At 43.1% G+C, this 18,817-nt stretch overlaps 1 protein-coding gene across 7 annotated transcripts in view; it reads right to left on the bottom strand.

Moving 5' to 3' along the window:
• Positions 1-18,817, bottom strand: part of SP6 (Sp6 transcription factor) — a 123,858-nt gene that overhangs the window by 7,656 nt on the left and 97,385 nt on the right. The window contains exon 1 of one of the 7 annotated variants that reach the window (XM_053266572.1): positions 8,430-8,485. The exons of the other annotated variants lie outside the window; for them this stretch is intronic. The gene's annotated coding sequence lies outside the window, so the exon portion shown is untranslated. Of the gene's footprint in view, positions 1-8,429; positions 8,486-18,817 lie in introns of those variants that run through there. 7 annotated transcript variants of the gene reach the window in all.

Genomic DNA, 18,817 nt, shown 5'->3' with positions numbered 1-18,817 from the left:
CATTTCACATATACAGCAACAAACTCGTATTTGCCACCAAATGTATGTTCGTATTGAATCTGCAGTTAACTCCATTATCTGATGAGAGCACCTGTGTGATACATGGGGTTTTCAAACACCAGTTTGTCACATTCACCTTTGGACATTAAAATAACTTAGATGCACATCTAACAATGTAATTTGTGAAGCAGCCTTTCACTGGGCAGCCTAGGACAAACCATCACCTCAGCCTGATCTGTCTCACAAGGTGGTTGTGTCTTTTAAACATGTAAAAATCAGAAGGCAGGAAAGAGGCTTAAATAAAAATGGGGATGAGGAAGTCACAATTCAAAGTGGAATTTGCTGCATCTTTTACTCAAGGGAAATTTTGCTTTGGCAGTCAAATATATCCATTGTAGCTATATAAATTTAACACTTTTAACAATATTGTGGCAAGGAAGGATGATTATGATAATGTTATATGTAATTTAGGATCTGGGAATCAAGTAAACATTAGTGATGTTGTTCACCATCATACTGATGTTGGATATGTCCTACCACATGCTTGCTTAGGGAAATTGGAGGCTGGTGGGACATGTTTTTTGAATGCTCACAAATTCGCATTAATAGAACAACGTCATGTGTTGTACAGATAATAGAAGAATATTTGCATTGGGTAGGCAAGAGCAGAGAGGGGAGACTTACTGGCTTCAGCAGCCCTACCATGAGGCAAGATGAGGCAGTCAATTCAGGCAGATTTTGAGAGCCATTAAGGGTGACAAGGTGGGAGAAAGACAAGTGTGGCCCACTAGGCACAATCTAGCAGGAAGTCCTCCTGTGCAAATCCCATTGAAATTAACAAGTACTTGAGGCAATTGCATTAAACCCCTGCTAACTGGGCAAAGAGGCATCTTTTTAACATGGTGATTCTCTTTATTTAGCAGGGGGAGAGTAACTGGCCCTATCCACCCCCAGCACAGTACCGCCAGTGACTGTTGCTGGTGTCTATCTTGTGTTTCTTTTTATAACGTGAGCCCTTCGAGGACAGGGATCCATCTTATTTATTTATTTGTTATTTCTCTATGTAAACCACTTTGGAAACTTTTGTTGAAAAGCAATATATAAATATTTGTTGTTGTTGTTGTTAAGCATCACCCTGCAAACTCTGTACTTTTACATCCTGTAATTCAAACCTATCCAGACCACCCCAAATGCATCCAGAATATGGGGAGGGGATAGACAATGGAATGAAAATGAAATTACGTGAAAATGAAGCTGTTCTCATGAGAGCCAAGACCGAGCTAAGGCAGTCCAGCTTGGCTGCCTGTGAGAACCACCGGGAGGTGCATGGCTGCCAACAGTGCCTCGGCAACAAACTGCCTAGGGAGCCCCCCTGTTAGCCAAGCTTAAGGGCGCAAGCATGCCCTTAACTCAGGCTAAGTGCTCGCATGTCAGCACTGGCTGGCACTGACACAGGAGCAGGCTCCTGTCCCTTGCCAGGGGGATCGCCATAATGCACCATGCACTCATGTGGTGCATTGTGGGATTTCTGGGGGCTGGCGGACCATCCATTAACCCAGACAGTCCTCGGAGATAGTGGGAAGTGGGGGAAGGCAGGCTTTCGCAGCCTTCCTCGCTGCCCATCAGCTAGCCCCCTCACACGATTGTGAGAAAGGGCTCTATAAATCTGAGCGTTTGCAAACAGATATCCACATTCCTGAGCTCCTCTTCCCAATTTTTTTCAGTTTAAGTCTTTTTAACTTTAAGGAAGACAAGCATGCAGTTCAACACAGGGAAAACAACAACAACAGATGGCTGTTCTATGCACAAAGACTGGGCTCACACCCTTTGAATTCCAGGTTAACACTGGGCTGAAGATTCCAACCAAACAGTTTGCATATCCCAGAAGAGGGGTGGATAGATGGAATCAGAGTTGATGGAGCATCCCAAGGAACGCCTATGGCTTTCACTGGAATTCCAGGCTATGACTCACTCACCTGTTCTATGTAAATTGTGCAATGGTGGAGGGCAAACCCTGCCCTAGCTTTTGAAATTGACCTGCCAAGACTTGATCTACATCCCCCACCCCCCAAAAAAGAAAAATCCCCATCACAAAAGGAAGCTTCAAGTTTATTTCAGAGATTATCTGGTACTCTGCTCACCCCATCGCTGTAAACATAAGTGTATGAGAATGCTCAAGCCTGGATCTCTGTACATCAGCCCAATCTTCATGTGCACTTATTAACTAAAGGTACTAAAATGCATGCAATTCTACAACAAACAAGAGGAGAACCTACTTAGGCCCTCCGATTCTTCACTTAGGTTCCGATTCCAGGGATGCTGCCCCAGGGAGTCCAGGCTCTGAGGGAGCTTCCTTGGGGTCCCCAGCCCTGGGGCTCTTTCAGGTGTCATGATGGACTGCTGGTCCATCTCAGTGTCTGACTCAGTTGCTACTGTGAGCAGGGGCTATGACAGGCACTGGGCTATGACACCTTCCTTCTGGCTCCCTCAGTGGAAGAAGACAGAACAGAACAGATCTATTTCCAGATCTATTTCTCCATGTTGACCTCATCAGGAAATGGCATATCTTCCCTAAATGCCTGCCTGGAGGCGGTAATGGGCTGGATGAGGGATAACAAACTGAAGTTGAATCCAAATAAGATGGGAGTACTGACTCTGTGGGGTTAAGGTCCAAGACATGGTTTAGATCTCCCTGTTCTGGATGGGGTTCTCCTCCTGAAAGATCAGGTATGTAGCTTGGGAATGTTCCTGGACCCAAAGCTCTCTCTGGTTTCTCAGGTTGAGGCAGTGGCCAGAAATATATTTTATCAGCTTCAGCTGATACATCAGTTAACGTCCATTTGTGAAGGCATACACTGTTACCAACAGTGGTAACCTGCAGCTTGACTGCTGTAATGCACTATATGTGAGGCTGCCTTTGTACGCAGTCCGGAAGCTTCAATTGGTACAGAATGCAGCAGCCAAATTAATCTCTGGGACAACACGAAGGGACCACATAACATCGGTTTTGAAAGAACTGCACTGGATGCCGATATGTTTCAGAGTAAAATACAAAGTTCTGGTTATTACCTATAAAACCCTTAATGGCCTTGGTCCAGGGTATTTAAGAGAGCACCTCCTTTGTCATGAACCCTGCTGACAGTTATGATCTTCTGGAGAAGTCTGGTTATAGTTGCCACTGGCTCGTTTGGTGGCAACCCAAGACTGGGCTTTCTCTGTGACTGCCCCAAGGCTTTGGAATATGCTCCCAGTGGAAATAAGAGCATCTCCTTCTCTGTTTGTTTTCAGGAAGACACTCAAGACTCACCTGTTCTTGCAGGCTTTTAATTAGAATTAATTTTAATAATTTGTTTTAATAACTGTTTTATGCTATTGTTTTTATTGTGTCTTGTGTATTTTAATCTGTGTTGACTTTTAAATATTGTTTTAAATTTTGTGCACTGCCTAGAGATGTATATATCAGGTGATATAAAAATATGATAAATAAATAAATATAAATAGAACAGGCAGAGGAGAAGCAGAATATTGCCAAAGTCCTCCAAGGGTATAATTGCCTGCTCCAAATCCTGCCCAAATGTAGCATCCTCAGAAGTATAAACAGGAGCCACAATAGAGTTTGCTTTCAAATTATATACAAGCTGTCCATAGTCTTTGATCTGCAAGCGTTGCTATAGCATACTGGTTCTGAAGAAACATACCAGCAGTTTTTTGTGCTGTTCTTTGCTAGCATATACAGGACCTGTAACTAATTACCAGAATATAAAGGTCTATTTTATGGATCTATAGTTAGGAGAATGGAGATTAATTATTGTGAATGGGCCTGTCATTGCCCTGAGGCAGTGCCTGGTTGTAATCTGGTATCTGACAAAAGAAGGAACATCCTTTAATGATCTAGGATGCTTCCTTAATGGGAAATATCCAGGAGATTTCTCTGGCAGGGGAAAAGTAGAGAGCCAGAAGGCTTTGTGGATTGCAGGGGAACTGTTGTTGCTTATAGAAATTCACAGCCATGCAACTTAATCTCATGCTCTGTTTGTATATTTGTTAACAAACCAAGCATTACAAAGGCACCATAACCCTCCAGTGACATCTCCTCCAAAGAAAGCCAGAATCTGAGCAGTGCTGCCTCAAGAATCAGAGAAATGGGATGGGCATAACATTACATGCACCGTAACATGCATTCTGATTCCATGTATGTTTACTCAGAAAAGTTTCACTGGGCTGTTCTCATGATAAAAAAGAGCGCAGGTTACTGTAAAATTTCAGTAACTAAGCTGTGCATGCGCTGATGGAGTGCATTGTGCATACCCAGACATTTTCATTGATCCCAGTTTGATGCTGCAAACAACTGACATTTAATGAGGATCAACCAGCCAAGTTTAATGTTCCTGGTTAAATGTCAGGTGGCAGCAGATCTGGAATCAGTGGAAAAAATCTCGAGTTCTTACAACACACTCCATGGGATCACGTGTGGCTTGGCAACTGGGATTTTCCACTAGGCAGTGCTCTTTTTGATCATGGAACACACCCACTGTGTTCATTCACTGGAGTTTAATTCCAAGCAAGCGTGCATAGTTGCAGGATTCCGGCCTAAAACTAGTTTAATAGTCATTCCCTTTCCCTGTGAGACTAGAAACCGTACTTCTGTGAGTTCTACAGATTGTTCACAGGGAATTCTAATCACACTACAATTCCCAGGGTTCTTTGGCGGAAAGTAATGATAACTGAATTGGTATCAGTTTTGGAAAACTGTTACTCCAGGGCAGGCTTTGACAATTTTTCTTTAGCTCTAGGAGCCAGCCCAAACATTTAGGAGTCAGGCTACTCTCTGCTCCCTAGGAGGTGGACTTGCTGCTCACCCTCAGCAACATCCTTTGTTCCATGTGGGAGGAGGACTTGCTTGACTTGCTTACCTTGCTTGTCCCTACCTTGCTTGCTCACGCCCCCCTATCATGTCCATCTGGCTCAGGCAGGCAATGAACTGACATGACCAGGAGGAGATGGGAGCAACCCATCCCCAGCTTGCTTGCTCACTCTTCCTCCTGATTACATCTTTCCATCACCTAACTCAGTGCCATGCTTATATTTTCAGACAACATGGTGAACTGGCACCTGGGATTTGGAGCCATGTTACTCAAATAATGGCTGACATGATGAGGAAAATTACTCAAGTAGTCCCACTGAGATTAAAAGGACAAGGCCTAATTTGTCCTTTTAATTTCAGTGGGACTACTTTGAGTAATTTTCCTTATCATGTCAGCCAATTTTATTTTTAAAAAATATAAAAATACTAATGGATCCTATTTTATATTTACTTAATTATATTCCAGAAGTAGTTCTACCTACATTGCATGGTATAGCTTTAAACTCTCTAGTTATGGCACATTCCGTGTTTGCTAGATATTGGGAAACTTATTCAAGCCTGGAATTAATTGTTAGATAAAATATGGAGGACTCTCGGAATTATTAAACAACTACATATTTAAAATTTTGAGTATCTTTTTAAAAAATGAATGAAACATGGGCCCCCATTGTGCAGTGTTTAAAGACTGTGCTTCTCGTCGTTTCAGATGGACATGTGTGAAGCTGATTTGCTTTGAGGTTAGTTTGAATTGTCTTTTTATGTGTTTTGTTTTGGTAACTGTTATATATAATAAACACACTGAAATGAAATCTATATGCATGTGTTGTGTAGATATTTGGATAGTACTGTATTGTACTATGCCTTTTTTGGGAACTGTATTTCACAAATGTTATTAGTGTGCACTAAAATCTGAAGTTCTAAGTTCTTAGGGAGTATGATATTGTGAGGTAATAAAATATCCAGATTTATATGTGCTGAATGTGAAAATATATTTCCTGGGAGTTATTCACACATGCCTTCATGCCACGGGGTATCTGAAGAGCGAATCTGCTTCGCAGCAGATTCATAAGATATCTAATTCAGGGGATTAAATGGACAGTTCACATAGGGTCGGCTCCTCTCCGCAATCCCTGGCAGATCTTTCTCCTGTGCATTCCCACTGGCTTGCTCTAGGTTTTTCCTCCAACCAATCATAAATCACATCACAGAGAGGAGGAGGCAAGAGAGCTTTTTTGTTGTTAGTTTAAGCGACGGAGGAACAGAAGAACAGCATGACAAGTTGCCAAAAGCTGGATCAAACAGCAGAATGCTTAACCCTTCCCTTTGTGAGTGATTGCCTTCATCACCTCATCTTCCCACCCCACACACACACCCCGGACAATTTAAGAGGCAGGGAAGTTTAAAGCAGAAATCAGAGCTTTCTCTCTGTTATGAAGAAAATTGCAGGCTAATGGAATCAGCTCAGACAAAAAGGCTCAGGTTACATCCACGATGCTTATCTAAAGTCTTTGTAAATTCCCCTTCATTGAGTTTTGAAAAGCCAAATTGCTGGCATGGCCACTCCACACATCAAGGGAGAAGTGATGACGCATAACAGAAGTTCTGGGTTGTTGTTGTTTTCAAAAGCTGCTGAAACTAGAGGATTTTTTTAAAGCTAGACATACTTTGGGCTAAGCGAGAATGCACAGCCTTGATTTGGGGGGAAACAGAATCATGTATGTACTGGTCTCCGATAGCCCGCAGGGACTTCGGGGTAAATGCAGCTAATATGTGGACAGGCACACTCCATTCTGGAGGAGATTCGAAGTAAAAGCCATGTGTGTAAAGCCTCCTGGATGGGAGGAAAAATGTATACTCTGGAATGGATAAAATTCTTTAGCAAGATATTCTGTTGGATCTCAGGGGAAATGGCTTACCACATTTCTGCATTGCTCATTTTTGCATTATGAACCTCTTGTGTTTCATGTATAAAGTTGAGGCATTTTCCTTCACTAACCTAAGTTTCCCATAATGGCAAACAATCCATCATAGTTGTCAAACTGTACTCAGATCTAGGGGCTATTCTCACGATCAGCCAAAATCGGGCTAGGAGAGCCTAGCCCGATTTTGGCTAATCGTGTAAACCACCGGGCTTGCAGGCGAGCCCGGTGGCTTACAAGCGGCTAGCCCGCTTTTTTAGTCCTCCCCTTAGCCCGGGTTTGCGGAGCGAGCGCTCTGCAAACCTGGGCTTTCCGATCATGAGTAGCTGTGGTGCGGCTCCGCGGTGCAGCTACTCACGAGGAGACCCCCAGAGGGGAGGTGAAAAGCCGCCTCCCGGCTCCGGGGGTCTCCCCAGTATGCCCTGCGTGCTCGCGCAGGGCATACTGCAGCTTCCAGGGGCTGTGCACCCCCCGAGCTCCCCAGCCCCAGCCGGCTCCGTCACAGAGCCTGCAATCGTGTGGGCGGCCGATCCGGCTGCCCAGGGCTCCCGCTGGGATTGCGTGTGGGGAGAGCGGGCTTAGCCCGCTCTCCCCGCACAAGCGGGTCTCACTGATCATGAGACCCGCCTCCTACTCTTCCATTCCACGGACAGGACTACACAAATGTCTCTGTCAGAACCATTATGTATTTATCCAGAAAGTACATGGCTAGAAGGATTTACTTATTGGAACCCAGGTAGTGATTATTTTCTAAAACACTTGGGTGTGCTTGAAGCATGTAAAATCATGTACTTGTTTCGGAACAGGGAGGAAAAAGAAATCAAATAGGTGGTCGTTTATTTCTTAGAAGAAGGGTGCTAGAGTCCAAGCCTGCCTCCCAATGCCAGATATATTGATGTATGCAGTCCTCAGTAGGGAGGATTGTATGAGTGGAGGAAAAGCTGATCCTGGCTGGTTGGTTGGCTGATGTGGGGTGGAGGTCTTCTGCCTGTGCCAGTTGGCCAGGATTGCCACACAATTACTTCTAATTTGCTGACTAGCTTTCTCCCACCCACAAGATCCATTTTCAGGAGTGTGCACTGATTTGAAATCCTAGCTGGGAGTTCTTCCAACTTACATCTGATTGTGGGAACCAGCCCACAATCTAGATCCCCGTAGGAGCAGAGTAGGCTGGTAAAATGGTTAGCTGGAAAAGAGTGAGCCTCTCTCCCAGCTTTTCCTCTGCTGATACATCAGTCTTTTAGTTTGGGTGCTTTTCTTTAACAAAGCTGAAGCTTCATTCTATATATTTGCATAGTTTTATTTGGATGTTTTTAATTGTCAGCTGCGGCCACCACGGGGAGGCAAGGCAGCGTGGGAGAGAAGCAGACTAAATTTTATAAATAAAAGACACAAATAAACAAACAATTAAATGACAAGGAGGAAATGCAAGCTGTTGCAATTAAGGTTGCCAATCGTCAAAGGCTGGCTTGGAGTTTCCGTAATTGGCATTAATCTCCAGGTGACTGCTGAATGTAGTCCTGAAGATTTGAATGCCTTGCTATTGGGGAAAATAGTGAGGGGTGTGGGGGGGAATATACAGGAATATTAAATCAGAAACTCCAGTCAGAATAGGCAATCGTACTTGTGTTTGTAAGGAAACTTACATTTGGAATTTTCCCTCCCTAGTATTCTTATGTTTCACAGATTTTGAGTGTTTTGATGTTTTCCTAATTGTGGATTTCCCCAGATGATTAGTTTGTAACAGTTGTTGCTCTTTTGTTGCACAGCATCCAGGCATCCTTCTCACAGTAAGATCTAGGGATGTGCAATTCGATTAGCACGTGAATCGTTTCATGCCAAATTGGAGACAATTCATGGATTCGACCACAAACCAAATTGCCCCTTAAATGAAGGGGCTAGTTTGAGGTTGAATTGAATCAGCCCCAATTTGGCATGAACTTATTTAAGCTATTTATGTGGCCATTTTGGAGAGGGCTTTCCCCCCTTGCTGATTGGTTTTCTGGCACTGGCTTCTGATTGGCTTGAGATCTCCTTGCTTCTTGGTTGTCTTGTTGTCATTCAAATCAAGTGTTGTCATGAACTGTGCCCCCATTGGGTTGGGGGAGGGAGAAGGGAGCGGGGGGATAATTTTGGAGGGAATTTAAAAATGAATTCAAAGGGACTGGAAGGCAGAGAGATAGCCCTTATGAAGAAGAGCATACATCAGAACAGGAGGAAGAAAGGAAGGAGGAAGGTTTGATTTTGTTTTGTTTTCTCAGCACTGAGTATATACTGTGCTATTGCTGTTATAACTGTTTTGCTGGATATCAGATTGACGAAGGGGGAACAAAAAAGGAAGACATTTCAAAATGTATTCAAAGGGACTGGGAGGCAGAAAGAGCCCTTATATCAGGAAAGGAGGAAGGAATCAAGGAAGGTTTAATTTTGTGGTTTTCTTTCTCAGCACTGAGTATATGATGTGCTACCTATTGCTGCTATAACTATCTGGTTTTGCTGGATCTCAGATTGACAAAGGCAGGACTTGGGTGTCTGCCTTCCTTCCTTGAGTTGTAGTTTGGTCTTTTTGTGAGATAGTGTTGTGGTGAGAAACTGACAGAGGCAGCTCAGGTATGTGTGTGTGTCTGTGTGTAATATTTCTTGATGATTGCTGTGATAAGCTCCATGTCTGGCCTTGAGAGTAACTTGTGCTTCACTCACTGCTCTAGTCTGTTCTGCAATCTGCATTGCAAGGTGTACTCACTCAGTCAAAATGTGGCTGAAGACACTGCTGTGGTTGAGCTTATGGCTATGCTTGCTGGCTGCTAAGGCTGTGCTGTGGCAGCCATTTTAAGTAAAGACGGAGTATTAATTATGTGTGAGAGAGCAACTTGTGCCAATGATGTTACTGCAGCACAGGCACTGTGGATAGCAGTGGATTCTGGGTCACTTATTCTTTTTTTAGCCATTTTTGGACTGTGTTTGGCAAAATGTGTTGTTATGTGTTGGACGGGACCATGTGTGCTTCTGTTCTGCAGTGTTGTTTTTCAAGGCAGGGTTGCAAAATGCGTGCAGTCATACTCTGCTTCAGTTTCGCCCAAAGGGAACAATGGGGAACTCAAATCACCCCATTGTTCCCCATAGGGAGATCCTAAGGATACCAAAGTGGGTTGAGTGGGTGCTACCTACTACCCAACCCACAAAAGAAATGGGCAAAAGGATGATTTCTTTAACCTAACACCACCACCATCCCCGGATCCTATGGTTTTTTGCAGGGGAAGAAGTTGTTGTTGTTGTTTTAATTGCCCATTGTCCCTGATCAGGGACAGTCCTGACTTTCTGGTACCCATTATTGGTAATTCACTGTCTCGGTTTTTCAATGATGCCTTGTTCAAATATTTTGAAGATTAATTTCTAGGCTGACATACCTCAAGGTTCAGCTCCCTCCCCAGGATCTCTACAAAGTAAATTGGAGAATGTATTTTAAAAATACATATATCTGCTAACCTGGGCATGGAGAAAACTTTTAAAGTGGTGGTTCTCTATATGTAAAAGGTGGCTTGACAACTGTCCCTATTCAACCCAGCATTGTGTGCCTTCCAGTGGCTGTGTTGCTGGTGTCGCTTTTGTGTTTCTTTTTAGACTGCAAGTTCTTTTGGGACAGGAAACCATCTTCTCATTCCTTTTACTATAGAAAAAGCTTGTGAACTTGTTGCTGTTGAAAAGCGGTATATAGATATGAGCTGACATCCTAATGGTGTGCTTACTCTTGAGTTCCAGACTAGTGTTGCACTAATGCAAGCATGTTTGCACTTGTGCAACAGTTGCATAATCTGTGGCATGCCTCATATATTTTATAGAGGACTTTTGTGCAAGAGCACAGTTCTAAAAATCCCTAATTTTTAGCACACCTACGTGATCATCTTGTGCTAAACAACTTTGTTGTGTAAGTGCACTGTTAGGATGTCAGCCATTCTTAATAATAAGAAATAAGTCATAACTAGCTTAACCCATACACAGCATCTGCGCACTAGTTGGCCAAGTTGCAGCCCCCTATCCCCAGAGATCTCCCCACCCTCATCTGAGCCCCGCTCCTGCTCCCCACACAGGAGCAGCAGCAGCAGTCATTGACTGGGGCCTTCCTTGTTGCTGCCACAGCCATGGCCGCTTGTTCCCCTCAGGCTGCGGACAGGCCCAGGCCCGTACCCTGCCTGCCTGCGCCAATGGCCTTAGTAGCCACTAACAGCAGCAGTGGTTAACTGGGCCCTTCCTTGCTGCCGTTGCTGCCATGACCACTCATTCCCCCTCAGGCCACTGACAGGCTCAGGTCTGTCCCTCACCCTTCCTTTCTCTCTTCTCCTCCCTTTTTTCTCTCTCTTCCAGTTGCTCTTCCCCTCTGTCTTTCTTCCCCTCCCTTTTTTCTTTTTCTCACTCCTCTCCCTGCATTAACAGATCTTGTTCATCTTGTTTCTTCATCTAATTTACACAATGGCACCCTCTCTCTCCTGAAGGGGCTCTTTCTTTCCTCATGTCCTCTCTCTTTGCAGACCCAAGCCCACTATCCTTTTATATATAGATTCCTTTCCTCTATAATCAAGAACATCTTCCGACGAGTAACAGTTGCATTCCAACTGGCCTTAACAATCACAGGCTCCTCCTCTCTATCTGCATATGGAATCCCTACTGCCGAATCACCATGGTGCTTCTGCTCTCACAGGCTCCTCCTCCCTATCTGCATATGGAATTCCCACTGCCCAATCAGATGCTTCTGCTTGCGAACTCTCGCGAGAGCTGCCACACACAAGATTAGCCACGTGTACTTCTTAGAAAATTATATATAGAGATACATGTAAATACATACCTATGAACACTGAAAGGTGCCATGTTGTGGATAGCCTCCCATTTCACACATTGCCCTTGCTGAAATGTCTTTTGAATTGTTGATAATATTGTAGAACAAAAATGTCTTCAAGTTAGAAAACCAAGTTAGAAATGTCTTCAAGTTAGACAACACCCTCTTGTCTTCTAAATCAGTGCAGACAGGCTATTGCAGAATAAGTGAATACATCATACAGTGGAGGAGAACATCCAGCAATGTGTAACAGTTCAGTAGTGGGCAGAGGGAGATGAACAGGCTTAGGCTGCAATTCCAGATATCACAGAGGTGTTACAAGCACTTACCCATTTCCACCTGTGAAAGGTTGAAGGCAATACACATGGTAACTTCCCTGCCAATCCATTTAATATGGACTATAGCCAAATGCATCTTTGACATTAGACTTATAGGACTACCTTTCAAAGGCTAAATAGAACAAGGAGCATGCTAAACTAGTTGTGTGGATAGCCTCCAGCCCATGTGCTCAGGGACAGCCCAACTGCTCCCACAGAAATGTTTTTAGATGCAGGGGAGAAAAATCCTCTTAAAAACAAAGACATTCATTTTTTAAAATGAGGATGTCTAATATTTGACAGGGATGAAAGTGTGTTTATTTCTTAACAAGCCAAATGAACAGTTCATGGCATAAATAATTTGCAGTGTTTCCAAGGATGCTGGATCCCAGCTTTTGGACCACACACAATCTGAGAGTTGGGCCCCAGCATCCTCTGCAACATTGTGAAGGAGCCCAGGGGGGATCTCTTGGATTGCATAGCCATATTCTCCAACATTTCACAGAGAAAGCAGGGGTACTCTTTTGTTTACATGTAACATTTGAAACCAAGGAGTATGCACCCCCTCATTACACATGAAGGCTTGTCCCTGCCTGCTGTATTCATCATTAGTCCTGTGCTGGTTTCTAAAGAAGGGTATGTTAGTAAACTGACCGAATCAGTGCTGTTTTTGAAACTGAAGAATTTTTAGTGGAATGCTTAGTCCCACAATAGATCTGGTTCTACTTATTACATAAAAGTTGAAATTCAAACAAGTTCAGCAGCATTTACTATCTGCATAGGTAGTTGGGTGGTGGTAGGATAAAAGGGAAGCATGTTATGGCCATGCACTTACATTTATATGCTTGTACACAAATAACTTGCCTAGAGAGCAAGAGGTTGCCAGTTCAAATCCCCGCTGGTATGTTTCCCAGACTATGGGAAACACCTATATTGGGCAGCAGCAATATAGGAAGATGCTGAAAGGCATAATCTCATACTGTGCAGGAGATGTTAATGGTAAACCCCTCCTGTATTCTACCAAAGAAAACCACATGGCTCTGTGGTTGTCAGGAGTCGACACCGACTAGACAGCACAACTTTCCATAAGAGACAAGATGCATCTGCCTTCCACTAAATCCTTAGCTGAAATCTGAAAACCTGTAATGCATTTTTTAAAATGACCTCAACATCTCCCCAAAAGGCAAGAGAGAGAGACAAAATAGGGACTGTGATTTATTTATTACATTTCTAGACTGCCCCATCCAAAGACTCTGGGCGGTTACCAGGCATGAGCATCAACAAATAGAAACTGGAGTGTATGTATGGTGCAACCACTTGGAATGTATGTATGGTGCAACCACTTGGAAGAGTAAAATGTCTTGGACCCGTGAATGTTTTAATCTTCCCTGAGTCCCCAAAACACTTTTAATAATAATAATAATAATAATAAGAAGAAGAAGAAGAAGAAGAAGAAGCGAATATGCCGAACATTCTTATGACAGTCAGATCCCCAGACTCCAGACAGCAGGTTGCTCATATGGCTTCTTCAGAAACAAGCACATCTGTCAATGTTGGATGGAGAATTTTTGGTGCCACTTACTTGTAGAACTATAGGGTGTTTTATAGCTAAATCTTATGTCGACTGAACAGCCTGGATTTCAGGAGTAAGCCATGTGCATGCTGATGGCGCATGGGGCTTTTTGGGACACACGTCACCCCAGCAGGAAGGGGCAGCAGAAAGAAGGAAAGCACCTGTTCTCCATTTTCTTAAAGTTCCCTTTCTAATTCCCCTCAAAGTGCTTGAACCGCGCTTCAAACTGCGGTTCAGGCACATCCCTATTAACTGCTTCCCTCACAAAGACAAATAAATCTTATGTAGATTTAACTAAAAGTTTGTTCATAAACAAAATAGGGGCCCATTTTCTCCTCCTTTCCCTACCTTTTCCTCTGATTCAACCCCCATACACACACACTCTACAGGATCCCTACTGTGACAAACTTCTAAGCAACAAAACATAAAAAGATACTGGATTCAACACAACATAGGGCTATCCATTCCACTGTATATACACATACAGGTGTGCACGTCTGCCTATCCCCATGTGAATGACTATACATGTGTTCTTTTAAAAAGTTGACCTGGGGATTGGACCCCTAATAAATGTAGAGTATGGATTATGTACTGCTATATGCACATTGAATGGAAATGTGTGAATAATTAACGCGTACAGATCAGCTATCATGTGTACACGGTACACAGACTGAAGATACAGTGTGTGTAAAGAAATGTTTCAGTCATTTGTGAAGTCACCCTAACTTAGACCTCAATTGTTTAAAAAAGAAAAGGGAAAAAAAGACTGGTAACCATTCCAGACTGCATAGAAGAAAGCCAGGTGCACACACAGGAGCTTTATTCATCCTTTTGTAGAATACTCTTTGACTCACCTAGACAAGCCAATGAAGGGATAACTCATCTTTTATCTTCCAGTTGGGCTATAAAAAGTGGTTAGCCAATTTTCTTAGATTGCATGATTGAGTCAGCTGGGAATTACTACTACAAGGTATGCAGGATAAAACTCTTAAGAGTGTTTTTACATGCAAGGCTTAAATTGCCTTTGAGTGTCTCTCATGCTGTTTGCGTAAGGCAAAGGTAAGTGTGCCGTTGAGTCGGTGTCGACTCCTGGCAACCTCAGAGCCCTGTGGTTGTCTTTGGTAGAATACAGGAGGGGTTTACCATTGCCTCCTCCCGCGCAGTATGAGATGATGCCTTTCAGCATCTTCCTATATCACTGCTGCCCAATATAAGTGTTTTCCATAGTCTGGGAAACATACCAGCGGGGATTTAAACCAGCAACCTCTGGCTTGCTAATCAAGTCATTTCCCAGCTGCGCCATTAGGTGACTAACATCTTTGTTAATGGGGAAGATAAAGCAGAAAAAAGGTAGTTGTAATGCAAATTAGTATTCTGGCCAATATAGGTTTTATGCCAGTGTCACAAACTGACTGAAGCAAGAACTGCTATAAGACTTCTGCGAAACTGCTTCAAATGTGCACCTGCGTCTCTCTCTTCTATGTGGGACCCCGTTATTATGTAGAAGCCAATTTAAAATCAATGGCTGTGATTGGATACTGATTTTTCTAGTTTGGGAGGACTGCAATTTGCTCCTGATGTGCAAATCACACACAAGTCCTCCACCTCTGGTGACAGTTGCACATGTAGTCGCAAATCTTCCAAAGGGAGACTGACATTTACAGGGGCAATTTGTGCTTGTGGGTAATGTTCACATGATGGATTTAGCAGAAGTGAACTGTACCGTGGAGCAGGCTGATGGGAAAATACTCTTGATTATAGTCACTGAATGTCTGAACATGAATAAAGTAATAACTGTGTAAGTTGGGTATGTTTTTCTTTGAGAGCTGTACAATACTTAGCAGGTCATTAAATAAATATTAAATAGTTTTGGTCACATCATTTATTTAAAGTTTATCACTTTAAGGTTCAGCATGGGTTATAATATTCATAATTTTTCTCCATTTAAGAGTGAAGAAATCCTACAAAAGATGTGATTAGGGCCAGCTTAGTTGGGCTATTTAGATCTTGTATTCTCTGAGTTCTTATTGCAGCATTTCAAGTGTTCTACTTTGGGAGTTTATCTGTTTCAAATATGTTGCAACCTGCCAAGAACCTTTGAGTTATGGAATAATAAAATTCCCCATATCCTCCCCTATCTCCTATTGTGACCTCTAAGATTAGCCTAGGTGTTGAAGACTCTAGAGTGCCTTTCTTGGTGGCTCTTCCATCGTTATGGAAATTCTTGCCACCACCATTAAGGGCCTAGGTAAAAGGTGTGCCTCAAGTCGATTTCAACTCCTGGCACCCACAGAGCCCTGTGGTTGGCTTTGGTAGAATACAGGAGGCGTTTACCATTGCCTCCTCCCGCGCAGTATGAGATGATGCCTTTCAGCATTTTCCTATATCACTGCTGCCTGATATAGTACCAGAAGGGATTCGAACCAGCAACCTTCTGCTTGTCAGTCAAGCATTTCCCTGCTGCGCCACTTAAGGTGGACCATTAAGGGCCTACCCAAGTCTTAACCGGAGCATCTTCCCAGAGACACCCTTTGGACCAGACTTCCAGTCCCCCACACCCCCTGGGGCCCTCAAATCCTCCCTTATATGTCACGGTTGGCCATGCTGCGCCACCGCCCACCCACACCGTATGGCTGAGTGTGACTGTGCTGAGAGGACAGAGCAATCAGGAAGGAACTATTTGGGGTTGTGGCAGAGTGGGAGTGCAAGCACTGGGGCTGCTGTTGCTGCTTCTTCCCAACTGCAATTGCAGTTGCAAAACAGTCCAGTTGCCAAAACAATTTAAAATGTCCTGGCAAACCTAGGACTTGAGACTACTACTCTATGGTAAAAGCTTTAGTTTGCAGATTGCAATTTAGAATCAGCACCAATGGCAGGGGCATCATTTTACTGGGTGCTGTTCGAAGTATCCCTACTTGCCTCCATCTGCTATGATGGAGCATGTTAAACATTTAAACAGGTAAAGAGAAAGAAATCTGTCATCACAAAATATTATTTCATTCATGCAGCAGCTGGCTATTTTAAAAGTATAATTACTTGCTCTGAGCCTTCAGGATGGGAAGGTAACAAACATCTAAAAGGCACATACATTATAAATGCAACTAAACCCAATATGTAGCCACTAAATGCCGAGTTCAAATTAATATCAAAGTAGCGATTAAGAAAAAATAGTCTTGATGGTATCTTTAATTGGATTGAATTCTTTGCGTGGATAACTATACACGTTTTCGACTTACAGCCTCTAGAGAAGATGAAGATTATCTATTAACTGTTTAAAAAGAGAGAGAAAGGCAGGATGGAAGGCGTAATTTGTCACTTCTGATGTCACTAGCCAATGGGTGCCCACAACTCTTCCACAACCACATAGCATCCAAACAAAAGCATTATATCGAAGGTGGAGTGGGGGGAACTACTAAATAACAACTGTGTATTTATTAAACAATAAAAAGTTTGTCAACAAAAAACGTGTTTCAGATCTCCTTAAGTTGGCCAGAACTTTCCATTAGGACATATAACTAAACACAGACACTGGTTTAACTATTAATTCCCACTCTCCTGAGAGTCCTGGGAATTGTAGTTCTCTGATAGAAACTAAGATATCGGAATGCTAAACATCTTCAACAAACTACAACTCCAGAATTCTTTGGGGGAAGCCCCACTTTTAAATGTACAAACAGGGGCATAACTCTAATAGGGCAAGGGTAGACAGTTGTCTGGGGGCCCCCTGCCTTGGGGAGGCCCCCAGAGGCAAGTCACATGACTGACCCCCCCAGCTGCGCACCTATCCGGGCTTCCTTCAGTTGTATTCATCCTCCAAAATGTTAAGACCTGGAGCTACCAGAGCAGCATGTCTTTCTCTAGTACCATTAAATGACTTGCATCGTCCACAATTTACAAAACCTTAAAAAAAATAATTTCTTTACTTCATGCGCTGAGCTTCAGTGAGGGAGGGGGCATTTTAAAATCTTGTCTCTGGGCCCACTCCAACCTTGCTACACCTCTGTGTACAAATAAATAATGTTTGTAGTCTAATGTAGATTAGGGAACCCCAGGCCTTTTAAGGTCATTGCATGGAAAATGTATTGTTAAATATGGACAAATGTAATAAACCTTTGCATTCTAAATGGTTTATACTTTTTTAAGAAGCCTGGTGTGGTTAATCAACATCTTTAAAGGGATATTGAATGATAACAGCAGCTTAAAATAATACACTACAAAACTAACAATGGAAAGTACCCTTGAAGTACTTTGAGTTGTTAATATAAAGTGAAGGCATAGATAGATAGATAGATAGATAGATAGATAGATAGATACAGGGGCGTAGCAAGGTTGGAGTGGGCCCAGAGACAAGATTTTAAAATGGGCCCCCCACCCCACTGAAGCTCAGCTCAAAAGTTTTGTAAATTGTGGACGATGCAAGTCATTTAATGGTACTAAAGAAAGACATGCTGTTCTGGTAGCTCCAGGTCTTAACACTCACATCAATTTTGGAGGATGAATACAACTGAAAGAAGCCCGGGCAGGTGCACGGCTGGGGGAGTCAGTCATGTGACTTGCCTCTGGGGGGGCCCCCCAAAGCAGTGGGCCCCCAGACAACTGTCTCCCCTTGCCCTATTATAGTTACGCCCCTGGATAGATAGATAGATAGGGCTATACAAATATAAATTGAAGGCTCTCCTTTCTTATATGAATAAATGTAATCAATTTATTGAAGGGGGTCATATGAATATGACTAATATTTATATACCACTTTTCAACAAAAGTTCCCAAAGCAGTTGACGAACATCATTCTAAAGAGTTACAGGTACGGAAAGAAAAATATAACCGCCTTCAGTCATCCAAAAGCTGAGGGCTCTCTTGTGCCTGTTCTTGGCTGCGAGTATACCTGGAACTCTCTCCTTGAATGGGTACGTGGTGCCAGCTCCCTCTCTCTCCCCACCTCAAAACCCTCAAAACCAATCTAACCGTAACCCTCAAATAGTAATTGCTGGAGATGCAATAATCCCCATGCCAACTTAACGCATATGTTCTGGGATTGCCCTATAGTGCAAGGATTCTGGAGGGAGGTTATTACGCATATTAATTTAGTGACGGATTCATCCCTTGCACTGAAGTATCTAAATGCAGTACTGGGGTATATCCCAACTGCTAACCCCTGCTAACTTGGCAAAGAGGCACCTTTTAATGTGGTGATTCTCTTTATTTAGCTGGGGGAGAGTAACTGGCCCTTTCCACCCCCAGTACAGTACTTCCAGTGACTGTTGCTGGTGTCTATCGTGTGTTTTTTTTAAAGATTGTGAGCCCTTTGGGGAC

This window comes from Hemicordylus capensis, chromosome 6, assembly GCF_027244095.1.
Source record: "Hemicordylus capensis ecotype Gifberg chromosome 6, rHemCap1.1.pri, whole genome shotgun sequence".
Lineage (NCBI taxonomy): Eukaryota > Metazoa > Chordata > Lepidosauria > Squamata > Cordylidae > Hemicordylus > Hemicordylus capensis.
This window is presented reverse-complemented; position numbering and strand designations above follow the sequence as displayed.